At 36.2% G+C, this 16,968-nt stretch overlaps 1 long non-coding RNA gene across 3 annotated transcripts; it reads left to right on the top strand.

The window, feature by feature from the left end:
• The first annotated feature begins 3,237 nt into the window (after nt 1-3,237).
• Nucleotides 3,238-15,976, top strand: LOC128092597 (uncharacterized). Of its 3 annotated transcripts, none has more exons than XR_008211915.1 (4): nt 3,238-5,753; nt 5,831-5,947; nt 10,030-14,822; nt 15,854-15,976. It is a non-coding gene; the product is annotated as an uncharacterized LOC128092597 (long non-coding RNA). The 3 variants fall into 3 exon arrangements; XR_008211916.1 differs by having other exon boundaries at nt 3,238-5,947; nt 10,030-11,933; nt 11,985-14,822; XR_008211914.1 differs by having other exon boundaries at nt 3,238-5,947.
• The last annotated feature ends 992 nt before the right edge of the window (nt 15,977-16,968 follow it).

Below are 16,968 nucleotides of genomic sequence, written 5' to 3'. Positions count from 1 at the left end.
AAGCGTTTACCAAAAACATCACTGGTATGTAGGCCAGATCCTTGCGCATCTTTTGGTATATATAACATTGAAGTTTGGAGCACCCTGGAACTCGGTACAGACCTTCAAAGTTTGGCATTTTTTCGAAAAACCGGCCCCGGCAAAAAAGATATGCGTCGCGTCTCGCGACGCCCGAGACGCCATTTGATTTTGCTGGGACCGATTTTTCGAAAAAATGCCAAACTTTGAAGGTCTGTACGAGATCCAGGGTGCTCCAAACTTCAATGTTATATATACCAAAAGATGCGCAAGGATCTGGCCTACACGCCAGTGATGTTTTTGGTAAACGCTTCACTGGCCAAAATGCCTCAAAAATTGACATTTTTGAAAAAATCTTTTTTTACGGGTTAAATCCCATTTAAAATTGAAGGGCGGAGCGCCAGCTCCTGTTACGTCCAATCGAGCTCATATTTGGGATTTGGGCTCAGTATGCCCACCGGAACAAACCCCTGAATGCCCACCAAAAAGTCATTTTTGTTACATCCTACTATGCATATTGGGCACGAATTATCCAGGAATCGAAATAGTTTAAATACTGAAAAAAAATATTGAAAATACTTTAAATACTTAAAATACTTAAAAAAACTTAAAATACTTCAAATACTTTAAAAAGTTAATATACTTCAAATACTTATAAAACTTAAAATACTTAAAATACTGAAACTAATGGCTTGATCAGTTGTCAAGGAGGGCTAACTCATTCCATTTTTTCAGGGCAGAGACCATTTATTAAAAAGGTAGTCGTAGACCTGAGCTACTGACTACTCATCATCTCAGGGTCGGCATTACTACTAAGCGATTCAAGAGAGACTCGGAAAGGAAATAAAAATCAAGAACCACACTTTTCAACTTTAAATCGTGTATTTTTCTGTATCGTGTAAAGTGTGTGTGTGTGTGTGTGTGTGTGTGTGTGTGTGTGTGTGTGTGTGTGTGTGTATTTAGTGTAGCACTTTCAGGGACTAAACGTACCGTAACTCCAGCAGCAGCTTTCCGGGATTGAACGCCTTCGGCGTTCTCCTCAGCGTTGGCCGGTCACAGGAGCGCCCTCGACTGTGCCGCCGAAAGTCCCGTGGGGGGGGGGTCGTTGCAGCCGAATAACGGTTGACGGCTGTTGTTGTTGCTGCTGCGCTGGAAACCGCGAGGCAAGGTCGAGCGGGCGTTGCCGATCCTTCCTGCGGCAGGCGTCTTCCCTCGTTGTCGGAATCGGCGGACCTGGCTACTGCCAATCCGTTCGCGCCGAGAGGGGAAAATCTCCTTGACGGTGATGGCGCCCTGCGCCAGAGATTCGGGTTGGTCCTTGACGGTTAGATGTAGCCAACGGCACCTGCGCACTCACGAGGCTAGATTGACCACCATACGGCACCGAGATCCGGAAAGCGGGAAAGGTAACTACCGCTGCCCTTCCACTGGAAGGCCAAGACGTGCCCAGTAGTAAAGACGGTACTGACACTCCGGAACCTCGACTGCACCGCACGAACGCCTGATAGTAAAAGAGGCCGATTCTTGTCGCCGGCGGCTGAGGTAAACATTACCTCCTTATTTTGGGAGGGAAAAGCCCCATTTTCTTTTCCTCCCACTTTTCGTGCAGTCCTGACCTAGCGCTGTCAGGATCTGCGTGTTTGCAGCGGTACGGATAACCCTTCACTGCTTGTGTCGTGTGATGTTGTATGTACGGAAATAAATTGAAAAGTGAAGGTTCGTTCAAGAACTGTGACCAATGGTTACAATACTTAAAATACTTAAAATTCTTATAAAACTTAAAATACTTAAAATACTTAAAATACCTAAAGTATTAGAGTACTTAAAATACTTTAAATGCTTAAACTACTTAAAATACTTTAAATACTTTAAACACTTAAAATACTTAAAATACTTAAAATACTTAAAATACTTAAAATACTTAAAATACTTAAAATACTTAAAATACTTAAAATACTTAAAATACTTTAAATACTCAAAATACTTAACGGTGCACATCAACCAAAGCTTTTGCACCCAGATTTGTGTTACAGACATTTTAGTATCTTCAAAACTACGGGTACTATTGAAATATTTTTTTATTCATCCCCTAAAGTACTGTCCACAAAGTAATTTACAACAAAGTTTGATTAATTTTACAATCCCGCTATTGCAGGATTGGGTCCGTAAGTTTAACAATTTTGGAACAAGAAGACAACAACTTCCTTCGTTGCTGTGCACCCTTAAAATACTTAAAATACTTAAAATACTTTAAATACTTGAAATTATTAAAATACTTTTAATACTTACAATACTTAAAATACTTTAAATACTTAAAATACCTCAAATACTTAAAATACTTTAGAATACTTTAAATATTTAAAATACTTTATATATGTAAAATACTCCAACAACTTTTAATACTTACAATATTAAAATTATTAACATATTTAGAAAACATTTTCAAAAGCTTAAAATACTTGAAATCCTTAAAATATTGAAATACCTAGAAAAAATAAAATGCTTAACACTATTAAAATACTTAACAAACCTTAAATACTTTAATTATTTCTTTAAAAACATAGAATATTAAAATACCTCAAAAAATTAAAATACTTAAAATCATACATAAAACAAAGAAATATTTCAAATACTTTTAATACCTAGAAAAAAAAATACCTTGAAAAAAATAAATGCTTAAAATTATTTAAATACTTAACAAACATTAAATACTTTAATTATTTCAAATCGTTGAAATACTTCAAAACTTTGAAAACATATAATATTAAATTACTTGAAAAATGAATGAACTTTAAACCATTAGCATATTTAACATACTTAAAAAATAAATATTTCAAATACTTAAAATATTTTAAATACTTACAATATTAAAACACCTAGACAAAAATAAATGCTTAAAATAATTGAAATTCTCAACAAACATTAAATACTTTAAATATTAAAAATACTTGAAATAGCTAAAAACTTTTAAAAGTCACCATATTAACGTACCTGGAAAAATAAAAATACCTTAATTTATTAGCATATATAACATACCTAAATATGATAATATTTCTAAAAAACTTAAAAAATAAATGTTTCAAATACTTAAAATATTTCAAATATTTACAATACCGTCATCAGGGGTGACATTGGGTCTGGGGGGTGAGATTGGGTCATACAAAAATGCTGAAATTTGTATGACCCAATCTCACCCCCCAGGCCCAATGTCACCCCTGACGACGGTATTAAAATACCTAGACAAAAATAAATGCTTAAAATTATTGAAATTCTCAACAAAATTTAAACACTTTGAATATTAATTTAACACTTTGACTTTTTTGGGGCTACCCCCTGAAATCAAAGATTGACCCATCACTAGGCTAAATTCCACGGGAACCCCTCCCTCCAATCGCTTAAAGTTTGTATGGGAAAAATCGTCAAAATGTATGGAGAAAAGCAACTGTTTTACTTTTTTACCTGTGGAAGGCGCCATAATTATTCGACTCTTACCATTTCTCAAATGTAGAACCTTCATTAAATTTAGAACAACTTTCCCGAAGACACCATATTTTTAGGATTTCTTCCCGCGAAGTTATTAGCTCCCAAAACTGACCCTTTTTGCGCGGCCAGCTGTAAGCGGCTACCTAACAACGATGTTTATTTCCAATTCGTACACGCACGTGCTCTCTCTCAGGTTCAAACTCTCTCACGAGCTTGCTCGCCTGCCTGCCTACCTGTTTACCTACAAGCGCGCGCTGATTCTCTGCATGGACTTTTGTCGTCGTTGTCGTTTTCGTTTGCTATCCGCTGCGCTGCGTTCTTGACATGTTTATTATAATTTTCAACTAAAATACTAGGTTTGTTTTGTTAAGATATAAAATGTAATGTAATATGTGATCAACAGTAGATATCATATTGTAAGACCGTGTGAGAGAGAATACAAATTTGATGAATTAGTTCATCCATGAATCGTCATCTGTTCTGATCCAAACCTAATTGCAAACGTTTTGGATTTTAATTTATCTGCTTTTGTTACAAGAAATACCATGCAGTTTTCTTAGATAAAAAAGGAAGACATTTTCTTTGGATTTTTTAAAAAACTGAATCCAAAGTCCTAGGATGGCCAAAGACATCCCAACACATTAACAAAGCAGTCTACCATACTGACTAAAGCTATGCGGGTATGTTCCGTTGTCAAAACCGGTAGACATTTTGCTTGTTACGGTAGTAGACCCACAGATCTTAACTCCAGGAAGTCCTTGGATGACCCAGGACATACTAACACATTAGCAAAGTAGTCTACCACACTCACTGAAGCTATGCGGGTATGATCAGCGGCCAAAAACCGCCGACATCTTGCTTGTTACGGCGGTAGACTCACCGGTCTTAACGCCAAGGAGTTCTCGGATGACTCAGACCATCCTAATAAGTTGTTACAACATTGGACTGAAGCCTTCCATACTCACTGAAGCAGTCTAGGTCGGATCCGGTTTCAAAACCTTGAAGTTTCGACTTGTTTCTATGGGATGCCTCTTGCACAAACGGTTCAAACGGTTAAAAACAAGAGAAATCATGTTTCAATCATGCTAAGACATATCAGAATTTATAGTTTTTGCTGATACGCGTCGAATGAAGTCAAGAAAATCGAAATCCATAATGAAACAGAGATTTTATAAATGATTTTAGAAATAGCAAAAATACGATTTTTTTGTACATTTTAACCCAAAATACTCAAACTTCAACAGCATGTAACTTTTGAACCCCGGGGTTTAGAGAGTTGGTCCAGAAGACTTTTTCTCATGTCTCGGCGAGATCTTTCGAAAAAAGTTGGTCCCGTTCGTGTACATTCTTGGACCAGCTTCCATACAAATTTGCCCATTCTCCTTTCCATAAAGAACAAAAAAATCATTTTAGAGAGAATGAATGAAAATTTGCAGCAATAATTGTAAAATTGCCTTGATTTGTTCTGATTTGTACTAAAGTATATTTTTGTTAAAACAAACTACCTAAAGAAACAACATTTGTATTACCTGAAGTTTTTTTTTTAAATAATTGAATCATTATCGTGTTTCTTTAGCATATACGAAAAACTGCGTTTAATGCTTGGAAAAACAAACAAACCCTGTTCTCATGACATTTGCTGTAACTTTTTAAGTGAGCCTAAGCTGTCTTTTATTCAAATTATTTTTTTTCAGCGCAGTTTTTTTATGTTTGACATAATTTAAGAATTTATATGCTAAGTATATCTCAAAACAATCCTGCTATTTTAGTTGAAAATTATAATAAACATGCCAGAAACGCAGCGCAGAGGATATCGATTGGTCGAAAGGACGACAAACGTGCGACAAACACTCGACATGCTCGACATTGTTTTTTCCATCGATTCACCTTCAATTCGACGTCGATTATCGTCGACGCAAACAGTTTGACAGTTCTCTTCAGTTGATCTTGTTCGGACTTGATCAAATCAGAAAAACAATATTGTTGTAAAGGTTCGTGAGGATCATGGCTTTCTACCTAAGGTACTCGCGATTGAGTGTGTAGTAGTGCGGTTGTCAAAATCGTTATCTCGGACTCTCTCACTCCACTGACACTGACATTGTTTATGTTTTGGTTTTCCTGGCACGGTCCATTGTTCGTTTGTTATTGTTTTGGTTTTAGTGGCACGGAGTCATGCACTCACACTAATGCAAAGCAAGATCGCGAGTACCTATGATATACAGCCTTGCGTGAGGATTTTGGCTGGTTGATTGGTAAGTTGTGTTCTTTTTTTTGCTGGAAAGTTCCGGCCGGAGTGGGCGAGCGGCTAAATCATAACATTATGTTCCAGACTTCCTGATTTCAGCCTTCGCGACGGTGGAAGAGAACGTGAAACATCGTTAACCCGGCGGATCATGCCGGAAGATGGGACGGGAAGGAACCGGTCTGCGATCGAAAGCGGATTGGGGTGAGTCGAGGGGCGGGACAATAGTAAGAAATTAAATTATTTAATTAATTAACGGTAGGAATTAAATATATTAACGATTGTTTACGTTCAAAACAACGCCACCTCTTCTTACACTACATTGATTTGACATTTTGACACCGCGTGTGTTTGTTGTTGTGTTTGGCGCCAAATTTGTGTCATCGAAGAGCGGTCGAGCAGGAAAGTACCAGCGCGGTACAGGCAAACCGGAAAAGTTGCGCAGCGTCATCCAGGGCGGTAACCAGGACGTACTGGACGATATCGAAGCTGGCCCAGCCGGAAGATTTGTTGGAGAAGGCCATCGAGCGGCCCACCTGGATGCTGCGTTTGTTGAAACGGATCCTCGAATCGAATTCTTCCCACGTCATTTCCCACAGATTTCTCCGTAACACTCCCGCCAAACAGCTTGGCATGTTCAATGCGGCCTACCAGAAGTGGTTTCCCCTGATGTGTCCCTACCGTTGCAACCTCATCACCGCCGAGTCCTAGATGTCGTTAGTCCCGTGATGACCTCCAGAAGCCAGATCATCGGTACTACCATAAGCCCGGTGGAAAAGCAATCGCCGGTTGAACGAAATGAGGAGCCGCCAACGTCGTTATTCCAGACACTCAAGAACCGGCCAACCTTACATGGTGGGACTATTATTGAAATAAATGAAACAACAAAGTTGAGATATTTTATTTTTTCAAAGCATTGTATCAAAAAGTCATCATCTAACGTAATTAAAAGTCACTCCAAGTACCTAATTAACTCGGATGATTACAATTGTCTACTCCTGAATGCTTTCGTGTCACCCGTTCTTGAACCTCCTCCCAGCGTTAATGTGGCCATCTTCCCGCATCATTTGCCGGATGAACCATTCCAGCATCCGAACGCTAATGCACCGCAGAGCGCCGTTTTCGTCAGAGAGCTCGTAGCTTGGCTCGTAGTGCAGATCACTTTTGCGGTTGCACAGGAGGTGCAATTTCTTTTCCGCCGATGTCGAATTGTCGCTGTAGCAAGGCACCTCCAGCTGCAACGAAATCTTGCTCTCGTCCGACGTCTGATTGTTAAGCTTAAACTCTATTACTCCGTTAAGGCGCGTCCCAGGATCCGCATCGCACTTAACCAGCTACTGGAAAATGTAATCCAACTCCACCGGCTGCAACTTCTCCGTCAATGGCACGTTTAGATCGGCTTGGTCCAAAATCTCTTCAGCTTCACGGCGTCATTCTTTTGACGAAGAACTTCGTCTTTTTTACACGAAACCAAAACAAGCTTGACAGCGGAGTGCGCGAAAGAGACACGAAGCAAACCAAAGTTTTCAAAGCAGGTGTGGCGCTGTCAAATGTCAAACGACATGAGGAATTTAATTCCTTAATGTATTAAATGCCGATAATTAATACATTAAGGCCTTTGTCACGCCCCTCGGGGTGAGTCGTGTTTTTTTAAACGGTGGAGGTGTGCCGGGAGGAAAAAAGAGGACGATGGAAATGTGCGTGGGGGAGGACAGGAGGGGTGATCCAAACCTAATGCAATCACAAATTCTAAACAATAAAAAAATTTAAAAAATAATTCTTGAATTCTTCAATTCTACGAGCCAAAACTTTTTTTTAATCTCAAACACAAAAATTCTGAAATTCTTTACTTCTGAAATTCTAGTATTAAATAATTTTACAATAATTAAGTAAAAATTATAAAACTCTAAAATTCTGAAACCTGGCTCAACTCGAGGGGGCAGCATGAAGTTTGAGGGAGTAGCGAACAGCTCTAATTCTCCATACAAACTTTGGAGAAAACCCATTCGGCTCTGTCCAAACATTTTTGAAATTTTTGAAAAATACAAAGTAAACATGTTTTTGGGGTCCCCTTGAATTGAACCTGCGCAGAAACTTTATTGGTCGGTGTTATTTATAAAATCATAAAATTATAAATAAATAATTAAATTATTAAATAATTTAATTAATAAATTATTAAGCTATTAAACTATTAAATTATTAAATTAATAAATTATTAAATTATTAAATTATTAAATTATTAAATTATTAAATTATTAAATTATTAAATTATTAAATTATTAAATTATTAAATTATTAAATTATTAAATTATTAAATTATTAAATTATTAAATTATTAAATTATTAAATTATTAAATTATTAAATTATTAAATTATTAAATTATTAAATTATTAAATTATTAAATTATTAAATTATTAAATTATTAAATTATTAAATTATTAAATTATTAAATTATTAAATTATTAAATTATTAAATAATTAAATTATTAAATTATTAAATTATTAAATTATTAAATTATTTAATTATTAAATTATTAAATTATTAAATTATTAAATTATTAAATTATTAAATTATTAAATTATTAAATTATTAAATTATTAAATTATTAAATTATTAAATTATTAAATTATTAAATTATTAAATTATTAAATTATTAAATTATTAAATTATTAAATTATTAAATTATTAAATTATTAAATTATTAAATTATTAAATTATTAAATTATTAAATTATTAAATTATTAAATTATTAAATTATTAAATTATTAAATTATTAAATTATTAAATTATTAAATTATTAAATTATTAAATTATTAAATTATTAAATTATTAAATTATTAAATTATTAAATTATTAAATTATTAAATTATTAAATTATTAAATTATTAAATTATTAAATTATTAAATTATTAAATTATTAAATTATTAAATTATTAAATTATTAAATTATTAAATTATTAAATTATTAAATTATTAAATTATTAAATTATTAAATTATTAAATTATTAAATTATTAAATTATTAAATTATTAAATTATTAAATTATTAAATTATTAAATTATTAAATTATTAAATTATTAAATTATTAAATTATTAAATTATTAAATTATTAAATTATTAAATTATTAAATTATTAAATTATTAAATTATTAAATTATTAAATTATTAAATTATTAAATTATTAAATTATTAAATTATTAAATTATTAAATTATTAAATTATTAAATTATTAAATTATTAAATTATTAAATTATTAAATTATTAAATTATTAAATTATTAAATTATTAAATTATTAAATTATTAAATTATTAAATTATTAAATTATTAAATTATTAAATTATTAAATTATTAAATTATTAAATTATTAAATTATTAAATTATTAAATTATTAAATTATTAAATTATTAAATTATTAAATTATTAAATTATTAAATTATTAAATTATTAAATTATTAAATTATTAAATTATTAAATTATTAAATTATTAAATTATTAAATTATTAAATTATTAAATTATTAAATTATTAAATTATTAAATTATTAAATTATTAAATTATTAAATTATTAAATTATTAAATTATTAAATTATTAAATTATTAAATTATTAAATTATTAAATTATTAAATTATTAAATTATTAAATTATTAAATTATTAAATTATTAAATTATTAAATTATTAAATTATTAAATTATTAAATTATTAAATTATTAAATTATTAAATTATTAAATTATTAAATTATTAAATTATTAAATTATTAAATTATTAAATTATTAAATTATTAAATTATTAAATTATTAAATTATTAAATTATTAAATTATTAAATTATTAAATTATTAAATTATTAAATTATTAAATTATTGAATCGAAAATTTGACAAATACAAAATTATTATCTACAATTCTTAAATTTTTTTAATTCTTATGTTTTGAAATTCTTAATTTCTAAAATTCTTAACTTCTAGAAATTTTAAATAATTTGAATATTTTCGCCAGGTAGCAAATAGGAGAAATTCTCGTATGTTTAGCAAAATAAGCACTCGCTTCTGACTCCATCCAATTTACTTATTTTAACTATTCAAACAACTAATTTTTCAAAACTTTTGATAGAAAATTGCTTGCTCACTTCTTATTGGCCGATTTATCATTTGATTTCAGTTGAAAACGCTTTTTATGAGCTGTAATTGAATGTCAAAGTGCTGATATGGCAACATTAAAGGCACGCTGGAATTAGATGCTGTTCCCCTAGTTACAGTATTTTTTTTATTATTTAATTCATTTCAGATCTGTATCAAACAGTCTCCAAACAGGACAATGAAAGTGTTGATGGTGTTTGATTTTTAGAGAATGTCAAAATCGCCATTATCAATACTAAGACCTGGAAAAAAAGAACAAACTTGCGGCCGAGTACAACCTCTGAGTGAAAGCGATGGAGGTGAACGAACTACTCACGGGGCAGCACACGAATTCTACCGGATTGGCCATCATCAAGCGAAATTTGGAAAATTGTGACTGCAGTGATAGTGAATATTTGGAAAACAAAGTGCCAGGCCAGTGAAAACTAATAAATATCAATAAAAATCAGCAAAACAACAAATAAAATGAATTTTATTTCGAAAATAACCTAAAAATTCCGAAATGACAGCACACGACAATAGCACGACATCCTAAATAACAAAACCGTGCGACGTCGGTCGAATGTCGTACGACAATGTCGAACAATTTCGATGATCGATCGCACGACAAATACGACATTTTGGTGCAAAAACGTATGACATTCGTGCGAATGTCGCACGACATTGTCGTGCGACGTCGTACGATTGCACGTACGACAAACGACGGACGTCGGACGGACTTTTCAGTCAGGGAGCTCGTGAGAGAGTTTGAACCTGATGGTACGTTCGTTTGAGGGCTAGTTCCGCACTGAGTGCCGCATTCAGAGCTGTCAAAGTGTTTGTTTGAAGAAACTCGCGCTAGTTCGCACGAGTTTTGCCGCCATCTTGGAACTGAACCTCTAGTGCCGCACTCGATTTTTTTTCAGTTTCATGCGAGTTCCATGCACACTGAAAAAGAATGTTCGTTTGAACCAAAACTGGCACCGACGAGTGTGGCACTCAGTGCCGCACTGGCTGTTCAAACGAACGTACCATGAGAGAAAGCACGTGCGTGTACGAATTGGAAATAAACATCGTTGTTAGGTTGCCTTTTACAGCTGGCCGCGCAAAAAAGGTCAGTTTTGGGCGCTAATAACTTCGCGGGAAAAAATCCTAAAAATATGGTGTCTTGGGGAAAGTTGTTCTAAATTTAATGAAGGTTCTACATTTGAGAAATGGTAACTATCGGATAATTATGGCGCCTTCCACAGGTAAAAAAGTAAAACAGCCCAAGTAGCACTCATAACTTGTCGTCTGTTGAATAATAGTTAGACAGCTGTTTTTGATCAACATACAAGACAAAATTTCAACGTTAGTTAAATAACAGCTTGTTTCACTACTTGTATAACTGACTTATGTAACTCATGAGATTTGTGCCACACAAGTGTTAAAACACAGTCTACTTCACTCTTTTCCAACTTAAACACACAACATAGGGAATATTTTCACATTTTTGGGAGGGTACACACTCAGAATGAAGATTCGACTTCGGCAGAAATATCTGCCGAACGTGCTCGGCAAAGTGATATTCTGCCGAAATCTCGGCAGAAAATTCATTGTTCCAATATTCTCGGTTAAATTTAACCGATAGTTCGGGAGATCTAAGCAAAATGCCGAAGTTCGTCAGTTAAATTTAACGAAAATCTCGGCATGTCCAAAATCTACCGAGTTCGGCAATTCAACTGTCAAATTTGCTAGAAAGTGCCGAGCTGTTCGGTTAGATGTTGAGGTAGCCATATTTGTTTTCGATATGAGTAGTGCTCACTGAACTAAGTTCCGGAACTTTGGATAAATCGGGATTTATACTTGAATTTCTACAGGATTTCTGCTTGGATTTCTACTTGAAAGGTAAACATTTTTAATAACATCTGTTAGGAAAAATAATATCTAAAGGGTCTTTCATTTGCAGCTTTCACCAAGGAAATGCATGACGATAAATTGAATTGAATTGTTTATTGACCCATCGGACCTAAATGGTCTAAATGGTTGGGTATTGCTCGATGCTTTTACAAATAAAATAAATTACAATTACAGGTAGCACAATACAAACATAATTTACAACGCGTTAAAAAATTGTCATTTTAGATTCTACTTAACCGAATTCGTGTCCTCTACTTGAACTCGGCGCGCAGCTTTTCGCGGAACTTGCTCACGGGTTCGTGAAATTCGAAAAACCTGTAGGCGTCGTTAAAAGCGTCAGAAATGGACCTCACGGGAGAGTTGCGCTGATAGTCTGTCCTTGCGAACGAGCGTGCGAGAAGCCCCTGGTCAGCTCGAGGACGCAGATTTCTGGAAGAAATATTTGTATTTAGTAGGGATAAGAGATGTGGGCAATCAATTTCAGCGGTCAGGATCTTAGCAGCGAAGACAGCTTTCGCAATGGTTCGTCGCGTCTCCAGTGTTTCGATGCCAAGCAGGTTGCGGCGTGCTTCGTAGCTCGGCAGTCGTGTAGGGTCGTTCCATTTTTCTGCAGGCGTACCACACGAACTTCTTCTGGATTCTCTCGATACGGTCAATCCAGTTTTGATGATAAGGAGACCAGATTACGGACGAATATTCCAAATGGGACCTGACCAAGGCAAAGTACAACGACCGAAGGCAGAGCGGGTCATCGAAGTCACGCGCCATTCTGAACAGAAACCCGAGCTGTCTATAAGCCTTGTCTACTATTGCTGATAGATGCTGCCGGAAGGTAAGCTTTTCGTCAAGTAGGACCCCAAGGTCTTTCACGACTTCGAGCCGCTCGAGCACGTGCCCACCTAGCGAGTAATCAAACGAAAACACCTCGCGCCTTGTTTTCCGGTGAAAGGAAATAGTTGTGCACTTCTGCACGCTGAGTTCCAAGCGGTTCACGTCACACCAGTTAGAGAACTTGTCGAGGCGAGACTGAAGACCGTACCAATCAGCGAGGTTGTCGATGGCCAAGAAAATTTTGAAGTCGTCAGCATACAGGAGCTTGCATTTGTCGACTAAGAGCATCTCCACCGGTGCGCACATAAATGAGTGACTATTTTGTTCACCCACAGCGCTACTATTTTAGTTTAGTCACCCTTCCCACACCGGTCGTTGATAAAACGGGTTGGTAAAATAGTCACTGCCAACCCCACCGGGGGTGAGTATCAGCTTATTTTGACGATTCGAAATAAAATTTGTTTTAATTTATTGGCATGACCAATTTGCCAAAATCTTCAAAGCCAAAAGTAATTATTTCCAAAAAAAACTGGATTGGTAGTAACCTGGATTGGTCCGGGTTCCCCGGGGAATGTTCCGTTGGAGGGACATTGGCAGCACCGTATGAATATGGGCAATATTGGTGTCAAACTTCTCGATTCTCAAAATCACATATGAAAATTACGAAAACTGACATTTTAAACGTACTGGCCGGAACCCGGATGGTTCCGGGTTTCCCGGGGGATGTTCCGTTGGAGGGACATTGGCGACTCCTATGAATATGGGCAATATTGGTGTTAAATTTCACGATTTGCAATATCACATATGAAAATTATGAAAATGGACTTTTCTAGTGGACCCGGATGGTTCAGGGTTCCCCGAGGAATGTTCAGGGTTCCCCGAGGAATGTTCCGTTAGAAAGGACATTGGCCGCACCGTATCAATATGGCCAATATTGGTGTCAAACTTCACAATTTTCAAAATCACATGTGAAAATTACGAAAACTGACATTTTAAACGGACTGCCCGGAACCCGGATGGTTCCGGGTTTCCCGGGGGATGTTCCGTTGGAGAGACATTGGCGGCTCCTATGAATATGGGCAATATTGGTGTTAAATTTCACGATTTGCAATATTACATATGAAAATTATTAAAATTGACATTTCTAGTGGACCCGGATGGTTCAGGATTCCCCGAGGAATGTTCCGGGTTCCCCGAGGGATGTTCCGTTGGAAGGACATTGGCCGCACCGTATCTATATGGCCAATATTGGTGTCAAACTTCTCGATTCTCAAAATCACATATGAAAATTACGAAAACTGACATTTTAAACGGACTGGCCGGAACCCGGATGGTTCCGGGTTTCCCGGGGGATGTTCCGTTGGAGAGACATTGGCGGCTCCTATGAATATGGCAATATTGGTGTTAAATTTCACGATTTGCAATATTACATATGAAAATTATTAAAATTGACATTTCTAGTGGACCCGGATGGTTCAGGGTTCCCCGAGGAATGTTCCGGGTTCCCCGAGGGATGTTCCGTTGGAAGGACATTGGCCGCACCGTATCTATATGGCCAATATTGGTGTCAAACTTCACAATTTTCAAAATCACATGTGAAAATTACGAAAACTGACATTTTAAACGGACTGGCCGGAACCCGGATGGTTCCGGGTTCCCCGGAATATGTTCCGTTGGAGGGACATTGGCGGCTACGATGAATATGGGCAATATTGGTGTTAAATTTCACGATTTTCAAAATCGCATATCGAAATCACGAAAATTGACATTGTGAGTGGACTGGCCACAATCCGAATTGGTCCGGGTTCCCTCGGGGATGTTCCGTTGAGCGGACATTGGCGGCACCGTATGAATATGGGCAATATTGGTGTCAAAATTCACGATTTTCAATATCACAGATAAAAATTACGAAAATGAAAATTTTAAACGGACTGGCCACAACCCGAATCGGATGTTCCGTTGAGGAGACATTGGCGGCACCGTATAATATGGGCAATATTGGTGTCAAACTTCACGATTTTCAAAATCACATGTGAAAATTACGAAAATGGACATTTTCAACGAACTGGCCACAACCCGGATGGTTCCGGGTTCCCCGAGGAATGTTCCGTTGGAAGGTTATTGGCCGCACCGTATGAATATGGGTAATATTGGTGTCAAACTTTACAATTTTCAATATCACATGTGAAAATTACGAAAATGAACTTTTTGAGTGAACTGGCCACAACCCAGGTAGTTGAGAGCAGAGGCTGGCGGTGTGCGGTCCGCGGATTTGAATTGTTTAGTCGGTAGTTTTTATAGTAAATCGCGTAAAAGTAGTGACAAGATTTTAACAATGTGTAGATTTCATGTGGAAAGTGCAGATTTCTTGCAATTTTGGGAATTTGGACAGTTTTTTCGCGATTTTTGTTTTTTTATGCCGCTTGGTCAAGGGTTTGACAGTTCATCGCGCGGCTCCGCTCTTGCAGTAGTATTAGTGTGATGTGGGCTAGCTCGTTCTGAGGGTAGTATTCAACTCGTTAAAAAAAACAAATAGTGCGAAAGAAATAAAAGCAGTTTGCCAAAGAATATTTTTGGAAGTGTCATCAAGCAGCGCTCAAGCCATTTCAACTGATACTGGAGAAGGTGTTGCAGATCGAGAAAAAGTACTTCGAAGATCAGCAAAGCTTGGTGGGCGGTCTGTGATCGGTTGAGGTTGGTCGGAGAACGTGGATATCGTGCTGAAGCAGCAGCTGACCAAGAATTGCCAGCATATCAGTACGCCAGGATTTGAGTCGTGTCGGTAGGAATAGGATCAAGCTGCTCGTGAGCTCCACTGGAATTCCGAACGCATACGAACGCATACGGGAAATATGGGACAACTCCCAGAAACCAGAAACTTGGTGAGATCTATCCAAACTGAAATTTTCATATTTTGCCTACTTTTCAAAAATTATTAAATACGCGCTGATCCCTGTTTTGCCTGATGGGATTGGAAGTTTAAAGATAGGTCGAGGACCCGTCTGGTTCTTGTACTATGTTTAGGCGGGGCCAGACAATGCCCAATGACCTCGGAATTGGGCCGCTAGGATCTCTGCCATTCTGAAATGGGTCATTGGAAGCAGCGCGAGGGCTGTCACCACCTAATACCCGGGACTGAGATAAGCTGTATCAGCTCAACCCAAGTCTGATACAAACTATACTTTCCCATAATTTCGCTGCCGGCCAGCGGGTATTGGATTGGACCACACACACACACACACACACAACTGGCCACAACCCAGGTAGTTCCGAGTTACCCGGGGGAAGTTATATATAATGGTGTCAAACTTCACGGTTTTCAAAATCACCTATCGAAATTACGAAAATGAACATATAAAGTTTATTCGTTGTTTCGTTGAAGGGACCTTATCGGCACAAATAAATAAATAACAAATATTGAAGTTGAAAAGATCCACAATCCAAAATTTAAATTAATTCAAAAAACAAATTCCTTCAATGTCCCTTCAACGGAACATCGTCAGGGGAATCCGGAACCATCCGGGTTGTGGCCAGTCTGTTTAAAATGTAAATTTACGGAATTTTCATATGTGATATTGAAAATCGTGAATTTTGATACCAATATTGCCCATATTCATCGGTGTCACCAATGTCCTTCCAACGGAACATCCCCCAGGGAATCCGGAACCATCCGGGTTGTGGCCAGTTCGTTGAAAATGTCCATTTTCGTAATTTTTACATGTGATTTTGAAAATCGTGAAATTTGACACAAATATTTCCCATATTTATACGATGCCGCCAATGTCCGCTCAACGAAACATCCCCGGGGGAACCCTGACCAATTCGGATTGTGGCCAGTCCACTCAAAATGTCAATTTTCGTAATTTTCACATGTGATTTTGAAAATTGTGAAGTTTGACACCAATATTGCTCATATTCATACGGTGCCGCCAATGTCCGCTTAACGGAACATCCTCGCGGGAACACGGAGCCATCCGGGTTGTGGCCAGTCCACTAAAAATGTCCTTTTTCGTAATTTTTACATGTGATTTTGAAAATCGTGAAGTTTGACACCAATATTGCCCATATTCATACGGTGCCGCCAATGTCCGCTCAACGGAACATCCCCGGGGGAACCCGGACCAATTCGGATTGTGGCCAGTCCAATCACAATGTCCATTTTCGTGATTTCCATATGTGATTTTGAAAATCATGAAGTTTGACACCAATATTGCCCATATTCATAGGTACCGCCAATATCCTTTCAACGGAACATCCCCCGGGGAACCTGGGCCAATCCGGGTTGTGGCCAGTACAATGAAAATGTCCATCATCAATGTCCAGTTCCATGGAACCATAAAAAGTCAATTCAAAAAAAAAATCTTGATTCTCCTTTCAC

This window comes from Culex pipiens, chromosome 1 (genome assembly GCF_016801865.2).
Source record: "Culex pipiens pallens isolate TS chromosome 1, TS_CPP_V2, whole genome shotgun sequence".
Classification (NCBI taxonomy): domain Eukaryota; kingdom Metazoa; phylum Arthropoda; class Insecta; order Diptera; family Culicidae; genus Culex; species Culex pipiens.
The sequence above is the reverse complement of the archived record's forward strand: the minus strand, read 5'-3'. Positions and strand labels throughout refer to the sequence as shown.